At 44.5% G+C, this 12048-nt stretch overlaps 1 protein-coding gene across 1 annotated transcript in view; it reads right to left on the reverse strand.

Moving 5' to 3' along the window:
• Window positions 1–12048, reverse strand: part of LOC143997801 (uncharacterized) — a 96527-nt gene that overhangs the window by 32482 nt on the left and 51997 nt on the right. The gene's annotated exons all lie outside the window — the stretch shown is intronic.

The raw sequence follows: 12048 nt of genomic DNA on the forward strand, positions 1-12048 counted from the left end.
CACGCATGGGGTATTATCCCCGAACCAACTCCACCTATCGGAGCTAAGAAGAATCTGGAGAAACTTACGCCACAATGGCATTAGCTTTCATTGACTAGATCCGGTCAAAATACAATCCTATCTATAGGAAACCGATCTATCAGCTTGCCCGCCGTGCCGTGCGATACTAAATCTTTGGAACAGCTGACCTTTGAACTAATTCCCCATTCTAATGTTGCAGTATACATTGAAATGTTTACCACTGCAAGTTAAGTTTAATGTTTGGTTATATTTTTGTTTGTGCTTTTACTTTTATTTTTTTCTTCACAGTATCCTATACACAACTCATAGCATTCAAAGGGACAGGTATGTTGTGAACCTACAAAATTTAAATCAAAACTTTTCAGTCACTAAATTTTTGGACATTCATAGTCATTTCAGACTACAGATTGTTCACATGGAAGTAGAATTTAAAGCTATTATCAGGCTAGTATGTACTTACTTTTTCCATCTTATTAATATCATTTTATGAGTATAAAGTTAATATTTTTAAATACTAATGGTCTTAACCATCCAGCAAAAAGAGCGTCGATGTGGCAAATGGCTAACACCCAGCGATGTCAAATATTGTGTATACAAGAAACCCATTTCAAAACAGGCGCTACTCCCACTTGCACCCATAAGAACTTTCCTCACATATTTACAGCATCAGGCCAACAGAAAAAAAGGGGAGTACTTATTGCCATACATCATTCAGTTAATTTTCAATTGCATGAATCTATTGTAGATACCAATGGACGATACCTCATATTAATATGTACCATTGATAATACACTTACTACATTGGTAAATGTGTATGCGCCTAATAAAAGGCAATCCCATTTTCTGAATGGCCTGATGAGAAAAATAGGTAAATGCCGAAAAGGTGCCTTAATAATTTGTGGAGACTTCAACACAATACATGAACAAGAACTAGACACTTCTAATCCCAAAACCAGAACCAACTGTGCACTTAAAATTTTTTTGAATAAAAGCGATCTCTATGATGTATGGAGATGCCATCATCCTGGAGATCGTGAATACACATATCATTCCCTGGTACATAATACCTATACTCGTATCGATTATATTTTTACGGATAAGTGGTTATTGCAGCGGGTGAGGGAGTCTGACATTGCACCCATCACTTGGACTGATCATGCCCCAATTAGTATGACTATTCTAGCTAAACACTCTCAAACGACCCATTTTCTATGGAGAACAAATGCATATCTTATCAAAATGCCTACCTATGCTACAGCTATACAAAACCAGATAACTGAATTCTTTAAATATAATGTGGGGTCGGTGTCAGACTCCGCCACCCTATGGGGTGCTCATAAAGCATTTAGTAGGGGAATCCTAATGCAACTGAATGCTCAATTCAGGAAAAATAAAACGAAACTCATTGAGAAACTTACTGCTGACATTAAAACATTAGATTCCCAAAACCAATCTCACCCATCACAACAACTGAAAACTAAACTACAAATATTACGACAGGAACTCAGAACGACTTTATTGGATACATTTGAAAAACATACTAGAAAACTTAAAGCTAAATATTACCATACTAGCAACAAAGCAGGAAAAAACATGGCACTTCGGATCAAAGGCAGATATTCCAAATCAAAGATTCCATATCTATACCACCCTATTACTAGGGAAAAATTGCAAGACCCCCAAGACATAGCGAATGCATTTAGCTGTTATTATAGCTCCCTTTACAATCTTAAAGATGATTCTCAAACTCCCACACCTACCCCAAAGATAATACATGATTTCTTAGATACTATTAGTCTCCCATCATTAACTACTCTGATCTTAACGTCCCATTTTCAGTGGAAGAAATTGCTAGAACTATAGACTCCCTGCCCAACAATAAATCTCCGGGCCCAGATGGAATGATAGGAGAATACTATAAATTACTTCGAGATATACTGGCTCCCCACTTATGCTCACTTTTTAACGAAGCGGCATCCAAATCAGAATTTCCGGCTGAGATGCTTCAGGCCTTGATCATAACACTGCCGAAACCAGGCAAAGATCCCAATGCTCCCCAAAATTTCAGACCGATTTCATTATTGAACATTGACATCAAAATATACGCCAAAGCAATAGCGAATCGACTGATGAACTACATACCAGACCTCATTCACAAAGATCAATCTGGCTTTACTAAAGGTCGACAATCTTCAGATGCAACAAGACGTCTGATTGATATTATACACTTCACTGAGAGACATCAAACGCCTTCTCTGCTCCTTTCTTTGGGATGCAGAGAAGGCGTTTGATAGGGTCCATTGGGGCTATTTACAGTCAGTGCTTTTAAAATTCGGCTTTCATGGAAATATTTTATCGGCAATTTTTGCACTGTATAAGGGCCCCTCAGCGAGAGTATACACAAATGATATGATGTCTAGGCCCTTTGGCATCTCGAATGGAACACGACAAGGTTGCCCCTTATCTCCTTTAATATTTAATTTAGCCATCGAACCTCTAGCAGAACGTATACGATCTGACACAAAACTATCTGGTATAAAAATTGGGCAAATAGATAATAAAATAAGTCTGTTCACAGATGACATAGTGCTTATAGTGTCTGATCCTATTTCATCTCTCCCGAATCTCCAAAATATACTAACGACATTTGGAGCAGCATCATATTATAAAATCAATGAAACTAAGTCCAATATTTTAGACCTAGGATTAGATAACACAACCAGGCAGTTATTGTCTAATAAATACCCCTACCACTGGAAAGACGAGGGGATTTCTTATTTAGGAATCACTCTCACTAACAAAACAAAACAGTTATTTAAAACAAACTTTTTACCATTTAAGAAACATTTTGAAACAGATCTGACAACACTTAGTAAATTCGAATTTACATGGGCTGGTCGCCTGGCAGCTTTCAAAATGATGACCTTACCAAAATTATTATATCAACTCAGGTCCCTTCCAATATGTATCCCTAAATACTACTTTAAATCCTTACAAAGCAGTTTGGGAAAATATCTATGGAATGGCAAAAAATCCCGTTGCGCATACCATATACTAATTAAACATAGAAATATAGGTGGTGCGACTGTACCTGATCTACAGGATTATTATGACGCAACTCTTTTGACCCAATTGCAAGAATGGTTCTTGCCTACTCCTAAAACTTTATGGGGACAAATTGAGAAAGACATCACACGACAGCCTAATATGCAATTCTGGTTACTTAGTAGGAAAATTAAGTCCACAATTACAGCTCAATACCCACCAACGGTGAAAGCGACGCTACACTCTTGGCAGAGAATCATCACATACAAATGGGATAAAACTCCAATCACAGTGTTAAACCCTCCTCTAACAATCATACCAACATTAATTCCTGGCGTACAAATACACGACTGGAATTTGGGTGGGGATATCAAACTTGGTTCCTTCTTCCAACAGGGCTCATTAAAGTCTTTTTCTCAGTTAAGTAATGAATTACAGCTTCCGAATTCTGAGCGATCTACATATATTCAAATAGAAAAGTGTCTGCTACACAATCCACAACTCAGAGCTTCAATCCCGGTTAAAATATGGTCTTTCCTCAATAACCATGCCACCTCACAGAAAGGAGTAGCTACAATATACCCAATTCTAGGGGAAAAAAACATACCCAGCAAACTACCTTCCTTCCTTAAATGGGAACAAGATTTGGGGCAAGACTTTTCAATTAAACAATGGATGGCTTCCCTACGAAGCATATATAGGGCCACTGCATGTGTTACACTATGGGAACTGGCACAAAAAATTGTTCAAAGACAATACCTGACTCCACATATCCTAGCAAAATTCAAGGGGAACTCGTCACCTAATTGCTGGAGAAATTGTACCCAATTGGGGACCCTATTTCATATTATGTGGGACTGCCCAAGCTTACATAACTACTGGCAGGCAATCTCCCATTTACTCACTTCCGTAACAGGTATTGTCCTTCAACTTTCACCAGAACTAGCCATTCTGAATATGAATTTACATACGATTCCCAAACAATATCGTAAAGTAGTAACACATATACTTTTAGCTGCGAGACTATCCATAACTAGAAAATGGAAAACTGACTCTCTTCCTACTATAACAGAAGTTATAGAATTAACCCAACTCCACCACTCCTACCAATTGTTATTTCCTACTGACAAATCCCTATATATTAAGGAACAACAACTATGGGAACCTTGGAGTACATGGTACAAAAATTATACTTCCACAATTTAGATAATGCTGATTCTTTAATCATATAGAAGAAAGAACTCCTGTGCGTTTTAATATTTGTTTTTTTTGGATGGCTTTAAAAATAATTTCATAGCAAAGTGACAAATATATCACATATTTGTTTATCTGAATTGAGCTGTGGCGTAAGAATAGATCTTTATTTTCCTTCATAAAAGATAACTACTGTGTTTAAATTTCCTTTAGGATGTTGGCCTAGGTACTCCAAGACACAGATAGATCCCCGTGAGGGGTGTCTTGGGGTCCAGAAGTGGCCATTATCCATATCGCTATTTATAAATCTTACAATAATTATATTACGGACTTTATTATACAAATTCTAAGAGACTTACTCTTGTTCGAGTCCCTTTATGACTATGAATATTAGATACTTAGGAATACTACTTTATTCTTTATTGTGGATTATTTGTTTCTATGCTATATTATGCTGAGAAAACCCTGTCACTACATTATACTGTGTTATGTTACTTTTATTACTATATATTATTATTTTTTTGTTTTGTAACCCTTGTTGTAACTAACTCTGCTAAAAATCTCAATAAAAACATTTGAAAAAAAAAAAAAAAATAAATAAATAAATAAATATACATCTGACAGAAGTGATGAGAATTAAAGGGAAATACCATTGTGCCTATCATCCCCAATCAGCTGGATTGGTAGAAAGACATAATGGCCTTCTAAAAAGCAAACTGAGAAAAGCTATGGAAGAAATAGGTAAAAATAATTGAATGTATTGCCTACTAGCAGCTGTGACCAGTATGTATATCACACCCACAAAGAAGATTTAAGCCCATTTGGAATGATAAGGCCATATAAGATACCCTTACAATCAAATGAAACACCTAGTGAGCAGTCTGAGCACACGCCAGCCAGGGGCGTAACTAGAAATCACAAAACCCCATAGCAAAATGTTGTATGGCCCCCCCCCAAAAAAAAAAAAATTAACTAATGCCATTGAACAACAGATTACCACACCCATGTGGCACAGTACCCAGGCAACAGCTTATATTCATTTCGAACAACAAAGTATGCAGTATACTGTATGCAGCCCCTGAAGGACACACATTGCTGACCTCCATCAGTACAGTGCAGACCCCCCAGCATTACAGACACCCCTCAGTACAGACACGCCCCTACCTCAGTGCAGACCCCCCAGCAGTACAGACATCCCCTACCTCAGTGCAGACCCCCCAGCAGTAAAGACACCCCTCTTAGTACAGACACCCCCCTACCTCAGTGCAGACCCCCCCCAGTGCAGACACCCCCCTCAGTGCAGGACCCCCCAGCAGTACAGACCCCTCTCAGTAGTACAGACCCCCCAGCAGTGCAGACACCCCCCTTAGTACAGATACCATGTGTGCCTAGAGGCGATTCAGTTCGCATTGTGCGCTATACAAGTATTTCATTCATTCATACCCCCCAAGTGCAGACCCCCATCAGTGCAGACACCCCACTTAGTACAGACACCCCCCATTACAGACCCCCCCTCAGTGCAGGACCACCCCAGCAGTACAAATACCTCCCAGTGCAGACTCCCCCCTCAGTGCAGGACCCCCCTCAGTAGTGCAGACTCCCCCCTCAGTAGTACAGAGTCCCCCCTCAGTGCAGACACCCACCCTCAGTGCAGACTCCCCCCTCAGTAGTGCAGACTCCCCCTCAGTGAAGACCCCCCTCAGTAGTGCAGACACCCCTCCATTACAGACCCCCACTCAGTGCAGAACCCCCCAGCAGTACAGACACCCCCTTATTACAGACAGCATTGCAGACACCCCCTCAGTGCAGACACCCCCCCCCCCCGAGTAGTGCAGACCCCCCCTGAGTAGTGCAGATGCCCCCCTCAGTGCAGACACCCCTCAGTAGTGCAGACACCCCCCCATTACAGACCCCCCTCTGTGCAGGACCCCCCTCAGCACAGGCACCCCCCAGCAGTGCAGGCTCCCCACTCAGTAGTGCAGACTCCCCACTCAGTAGTGCAGACTCTCCCCTCAGCGCAGACCGACCCCCCCGTAGTGCAGACCCCCCTCAGTAGTGCAGACTCCCCAAGTAGTGCAGACCCCCCAAGTAGTGCAGGACCCCCCCTTAGTAATGCAGGCTTCCCCCACAGCGCAGACCCTCCCCCTCAGTAGTGCAGACCACCCCACAGTAATGTAGACTCCCCCCAACGTAATGCAGACCCCCCTTAGTAGTGTATGTAGACCCCCTCAGTAGTGCAGACCCCCCTAGTAGTGCAGGACCCCCCCTCAGTAGTGCAGGACCCCCCCTCAGTAGTGCAGACCCCCCTCAGTAGTGTAGACCCCCCTCAGTGCAGGACCCCCCCCCTCAGTAGTGCAGACCCCACTCAGTAGTGTAGACCCTCCTCAGTGCAGCAGACCCCCCCCCTCAGTAGTGCAGCAGACCCCCCCTCAGTAGTGCAGACTCCCCCTCAGTAGTGCAGACTCCCCCTCAGTAGTGCAGACTCCCCCTCAGTAGTGCAGACCCCCCCTCAGTAGTGTAGACCCCCCTCAGTGCAGGACCCCCCCCTCAGTAGTGCAGACCCCACTCAGTAGTGTAGACCCTCCTCAGTGCAGCAGACCCCCCCCTCAGTAGTGCAGCAGACCCCCCCTCAGTAGTGCAGCAGACCCCCCCTCAGTAGTGCAGACTCCCCCTCAGTAGTGCAGACCCCCCTCAGACCCCCCTCAGTGCAGCAGACCCCCCCCCTCAGTGCAGCAGACCCCCCCTCAGTAGTGTAGACCCCACTCAGTAGTGTAGACCCTCCTCAGTGCAGCAGACCCCCCTCAGTGCAGCAGACCCCCCCTCAGTGCAGCAGACCCCCCCTCAGTGCAGCAGACTCCCCCTCAGTAGTGCAGACCCCCCTAGTAGTGCAGGACCCCCCTCAGTAATGCAGGCTCCCCCCACAGTAGTGCAGACTCCCCCCCTCAGCGCAGACCCCCCCCCCACAGTAATGTAGACCCGCCCCACAGTAATGTAGACCCCCCTCAGTGCAGACTCCCCTCAGTAGTGCAGACCCCCTCAGTGCAGGACCCCCCCCTCAGTAGTGAAGACCCCCCTCAGTACAGGACCCCCCCCCTCAGTGCAGCAGACCCCCCTCAGTAGTGCAGACCCCCCTAGTAGTGCAGACCCCCTCAATGCAGCAGACCCCCCTCAGTAGTGCAGACTCCCCCTCAGTAGTGCAGACTCCCCCCTCAGTGCAGCAGACCCCCCCCTACATACCTGAGAACAGCACTGATGCACAGTGCCGTGTGTGTCCCTCGAGCGTAGGCTCCTCCTCCTCTGTGGATGTAAACAGAGAGGAGGGGGAGGCGGCTGTGGTCCATGCTGCTGTGTCCCTGTCTTGGCACGAGGTACTACAGAGAGCAGTGTTAGTGATGCGGGGGCGGCTGCCGCTACCCCAGCGTGTCACCCCTCCGGCGGGTGTCACCCGGAGCGGCCAGCACCCGTCTACTAACACCACTCACCAGGCCCCAACTCGGCTGCGGGCCCCATAGCGCCCGCGTGGGTCGCTATGGCGGTAGTTCCGCCACTGACGCCAGCAGAATACATGTCTAGGTTATTAATACAAAGACGTACTAATGATTTTGGTTCTGGTCTAGAAGGTCCAATTCAAGAAGATGAAAAGGTGCATGTGGGAGATTGGGGTCTCAATGAACAGCACTTCACATTTGGTGGGAATGTCCAGAGATAAAGCTACATTGGCAAGAGATTTTAGCCTACATTGAAATAATAACCGGAGAAAAAATACCATGCAGCCCGCTGAAATGTTTGTTCTATGGAGTAGAGGAAATAAGTAGTCATTTACAAACGAAAAATAATAAGGAAAAAAGAAAAATGAACTCACTGGTAGTTTATTTGCTTAATGCGGCAAAAGCCTTGATAGCGGTAAATTGGACACAAGTTAATAAACCCAATATTAGAGAATGGGTGCAGAGAATTGAACATATTAATAATATGGAATATTTAGTCAAAATGGAGGACAACCAAATGAACAAATATTGGGCAGTATGGAAAAAATGGAGATCATTCAAAAGGACAGAAACTTACATCCAAGTATTAGTAGAATAAATAGAGGAGGAAGGGCCAACAAACATAGGGGGAGGTGGGGACGGGGGGGGTTAGGGTATATTTCGGGAAAACGGCGAGGAGGGAAGATAGGAAATAGAAGGATGGTAAGCAAGTGGGGTAATAGGCCACGGATCGTACTGTAAAGAATATTTGTTTCCTTCATATGTTTTCTTTTTATTGTATTTGTGGTCTGTTGGTTTCGTTTTATAATATTTTCCTTTTTGATACTCTCCCTGCTTGTAATTTTTAAATGTAAAAATCAATAAAATTTAAATAATAAAAAAAAAAAAAAAGGAAAACATCATTTTGAGGCTTCTGTTTTTTAAGAGAGGAGCTGTGGAGAAGGCAGCCGCCTAAGTGATGCATTTCAGAATTGCTGGGCTGTCAGCTTCCACATCTCATTGGCAGCTTCTGCATCACATGGTGGATGATTATCTAGGGGCAAAAACAGAGATGGAGAGCTTTCCAGTCGACAATCCACTGGGTTACTGGGTCATGAGAATAGACCACTGGCCAGAACAGGCCCAGAATGCTACTGAACTGCTGGGCTGCCCTGCATCCAGCATGCTTTCTGAATGGGCATTCAGTGCTGCCGGAGGTTTTGTTACTTATCATAGAACGCGTCTGTCCACAGACTCCATGGACCGTCTGACTTTTCTCAAAAATGAATCAGTCCTGGATTACCAGCAGCTCCAAAGCCCCTGATGCCGATGTCGCAGATTAAGTGTTTTTGGGATGCGGAATCTCTGCAGGACTTCTAGGCTGCCTAGTGTTGTGGGTGTTGATTTTATCTGGAAGAATGTTTTTGGTGTAGGTTTCATGGGCACAATCAACACCCAAAGACCAATTTTTCCACACGTGTTTGACAGGTGCATATCTTTGCAATTTTTGACAGCGAGGCCAATTCTTGCTTTCATCAAGAACACCTCTATAGGGTTACAGTGTGAAGGTGCCACTGACCTCCAAAGAACATTTTTTTTGCACCCGTTACAGAAGTAGAAATCCAAAGTCTGTGGTAGAGACACCATAATTTATCCAAAAAATCTCGAATCTTGTTCCCAGTGCCCTACACTGTGGCCTCATCATACACACTGGCTCTCAAAGCTATTGCTTACAAAATAAAGAAAGCTTGCAGGGAAAGTGTCATTTTTTGGGCTTTATAAATGCAATTATTGCTGCAGCACCTTCTATACACAGTACAGATGCACCACTTTACAGATGGACTAAGGGGACCCCCAGGCTCTATATTGAAAGTAATTTTTCATGTTTATGCTTTCATTTTAAGCATCAATAAATCACTGCTCATTTAAAACTAAAAAATTTTTACAAACTTTTTTTTTCATTGATACATATCCCCCAGAACAGTACCCAGACCCCCATAACCATTGTATGCCCAATTACTTGCATATAAGCCTTCAAAATGGGCACTTTTGATTTTTCATGTTCGGGTCCCATAGACTTCAGTGGGGTTTCTTATTTGGATCTGAGCGTTCCCGATGTTCGAAAGTTCTGGGGGTTGTTCCTTATACAAGCTGCTCGGGCTGGTCAGCTGACCATTTCACACGGACCATTCACATAAGTAGGAGTCCAGGCATGTCTGTGGCCTCAGAACCGCACACAAGGTAATTGAGTTTGACTCACTACAACATTTCTCTGGGTTCGTTTTAGTTTTACATCACTCATCCTATTAAGTAATACATTTATTTCACATGGGCTCATCTCCATACCCTTCCAGAGCAGTGTGTGGATTGTTAAGCAGACACCAGATTCACATGGTGGTGATCTGGTCTTCACCTGGCTGCTGTCTCTGGATGGGATTCCTCACCTCAGCCCCGGGGGGGGGGGAGATCATCATCCCTGTCCCCCGTCTTCCATTGGACACAGGTTGGTGGTCATCACCATTGGGCCGTATTGTTAGTTACACACCTTTTATTTTGAGAGATTGTTCTCCGCTTAAAGGATATCCCATATTTATAGATATTCATTTCAGAGCACTCCTGATGATTGGCGTGAGCCATGAAACGTGCGTCGGGTACACATCGATCTGATGCCCAGACAAGCTCGGCTCACCATGAGCAATCGATCGATCATGTTCATTGGATTTTCATGAATGGATGAGTGTTTTTATGTAACTGTAATGATAATCATGTTGTATTTTGTATAATAACTATATATTCATACAAGTGTATCATTGTACATTGTGTCCTGTATCACAGACTGACACTCTTTACAACGTGATTTGTTATTAATAAATCATTTTATGAATGATTTGAATAAGAAATCCATTCAGTGACCGGCCTCACACAACGTCCCATTCCTTCCTCTTCTGTTGTTTCATACAAATCAGGGATGGAGGCGTCCCACTGCTACAATCAGGTTGTGTCCGTCACATTACTATACTCCTCGTAGTGTAACTATTGCCCCTCCTCATAGTGTAAGGGGAGACTCTGCCAGGGACCCTGATGTAAGGGGCACCTGGATGTGAGGGGGTTACTAAAACAGGGACTCTATTAGGGGGGCCCTGATGTAAGGGGGAGCCCTGAGGTAAGGAGGGACTCTGATATCGGGACTCTGTGGTAAGGGGGGACTCTGATGGGGGTCTCTGATGGGGGCCCTGATGTAAGGGGGAACTCTGATGGGGACCTGGATGTAGGGGGGGGTTACTGAAGAAGGGACCCTATGAGGGGGACCCCAATATGGGGGACAATGATGAGGACTCTGATATAAGGAGAACATTGGGACCCTGATCAGGGGGGCTCTGATGTGCGGGTTTATTCATTCATGAATTTTTTCCGGCTGGTAATTTTTATACACAATTTGGACATCACTGAACGGTTTGGAGGGCGTGCCCTAGGACAACCACATATTCCCGGCATCCTGTGACATCCTGTTGTGGATCTGGGACAGAAAGTGAAAGGACCAGGGGCAGACTGACCATTCGGACACTCGGGCACTGCCCGAGGGCCCCATGCCACTAAGGGGCCCCATCAGGGTTGCCAGCCTCAATAAAACCAGGGACAGTATGTAAAAATCTGTGTTTTTTTAAAAATCCCAAGATTATAGCTGCCCCACCTCTCCAGTACCTTTTCAGTGTTTGTATACTGTGTGGCCCCATAATCTCCTATTGCCCGGGGGCCCCATAATCTTCTCCTATTGCCCGGGGGCCCCATGAGTTGTCAGTATGCCCCGGCCTGTTACCCCTCAGTATTCCATCATGATAACCACCCCAAACACACCTCCAACACCACCACTGCCTTGCTAAAGAAGCTGAGGGTAAAGGTGATGGACTGGCCAAGCATGTCTCCAGACCTAAACCCTATTGATCATCTGTGGGACATCCTCAAACGGAAGGTGGAGGAGGGGAAGGTCTCCAACATCCACCAGCTCCATGATGTCATCATGGGGGAGGGAAAGAGGACTCCAGTGACAACCTGTGAAGCTCTGGTGACCTCCATGCCCAAGAGGGTTAAGACAGAGCTGGTAAATAATGGCGGCCACACAAAATATTCACACTTTGGGCCCAATTTGGACATTTACACTTAGGGGTGTACTGACTTTTGTTGCCAGCGGTTTAGACCTAAATGGCTGTGTGTTGAGTTATTTTGAGGGGACAGGAAATTTACACTGTTATACAAGCTGTACACTCACTACTTTACATTGTAGACAAGTGTCATTTCTTCAGTGTTGTCACATGAAAAGATT

The sequence above is a fragment of the Lithobates pipiens genome, unplaced genomic scaffold, assembly GCF_037356315.1.
Source record: "Lithobates pipiens isolate NorthernLeopardFrog02 unplaced genomic scaffold, aLitPip1_a1.2 Scaffold_19, whole genome shotgun sequence".
NCBI classification, from domain to species: domain Eukaryota; kingdom Metazoa; phylum Chordata; class Amphibia; order Anura; family Ranidae; genus Lithobates; species Lithobates pipiens.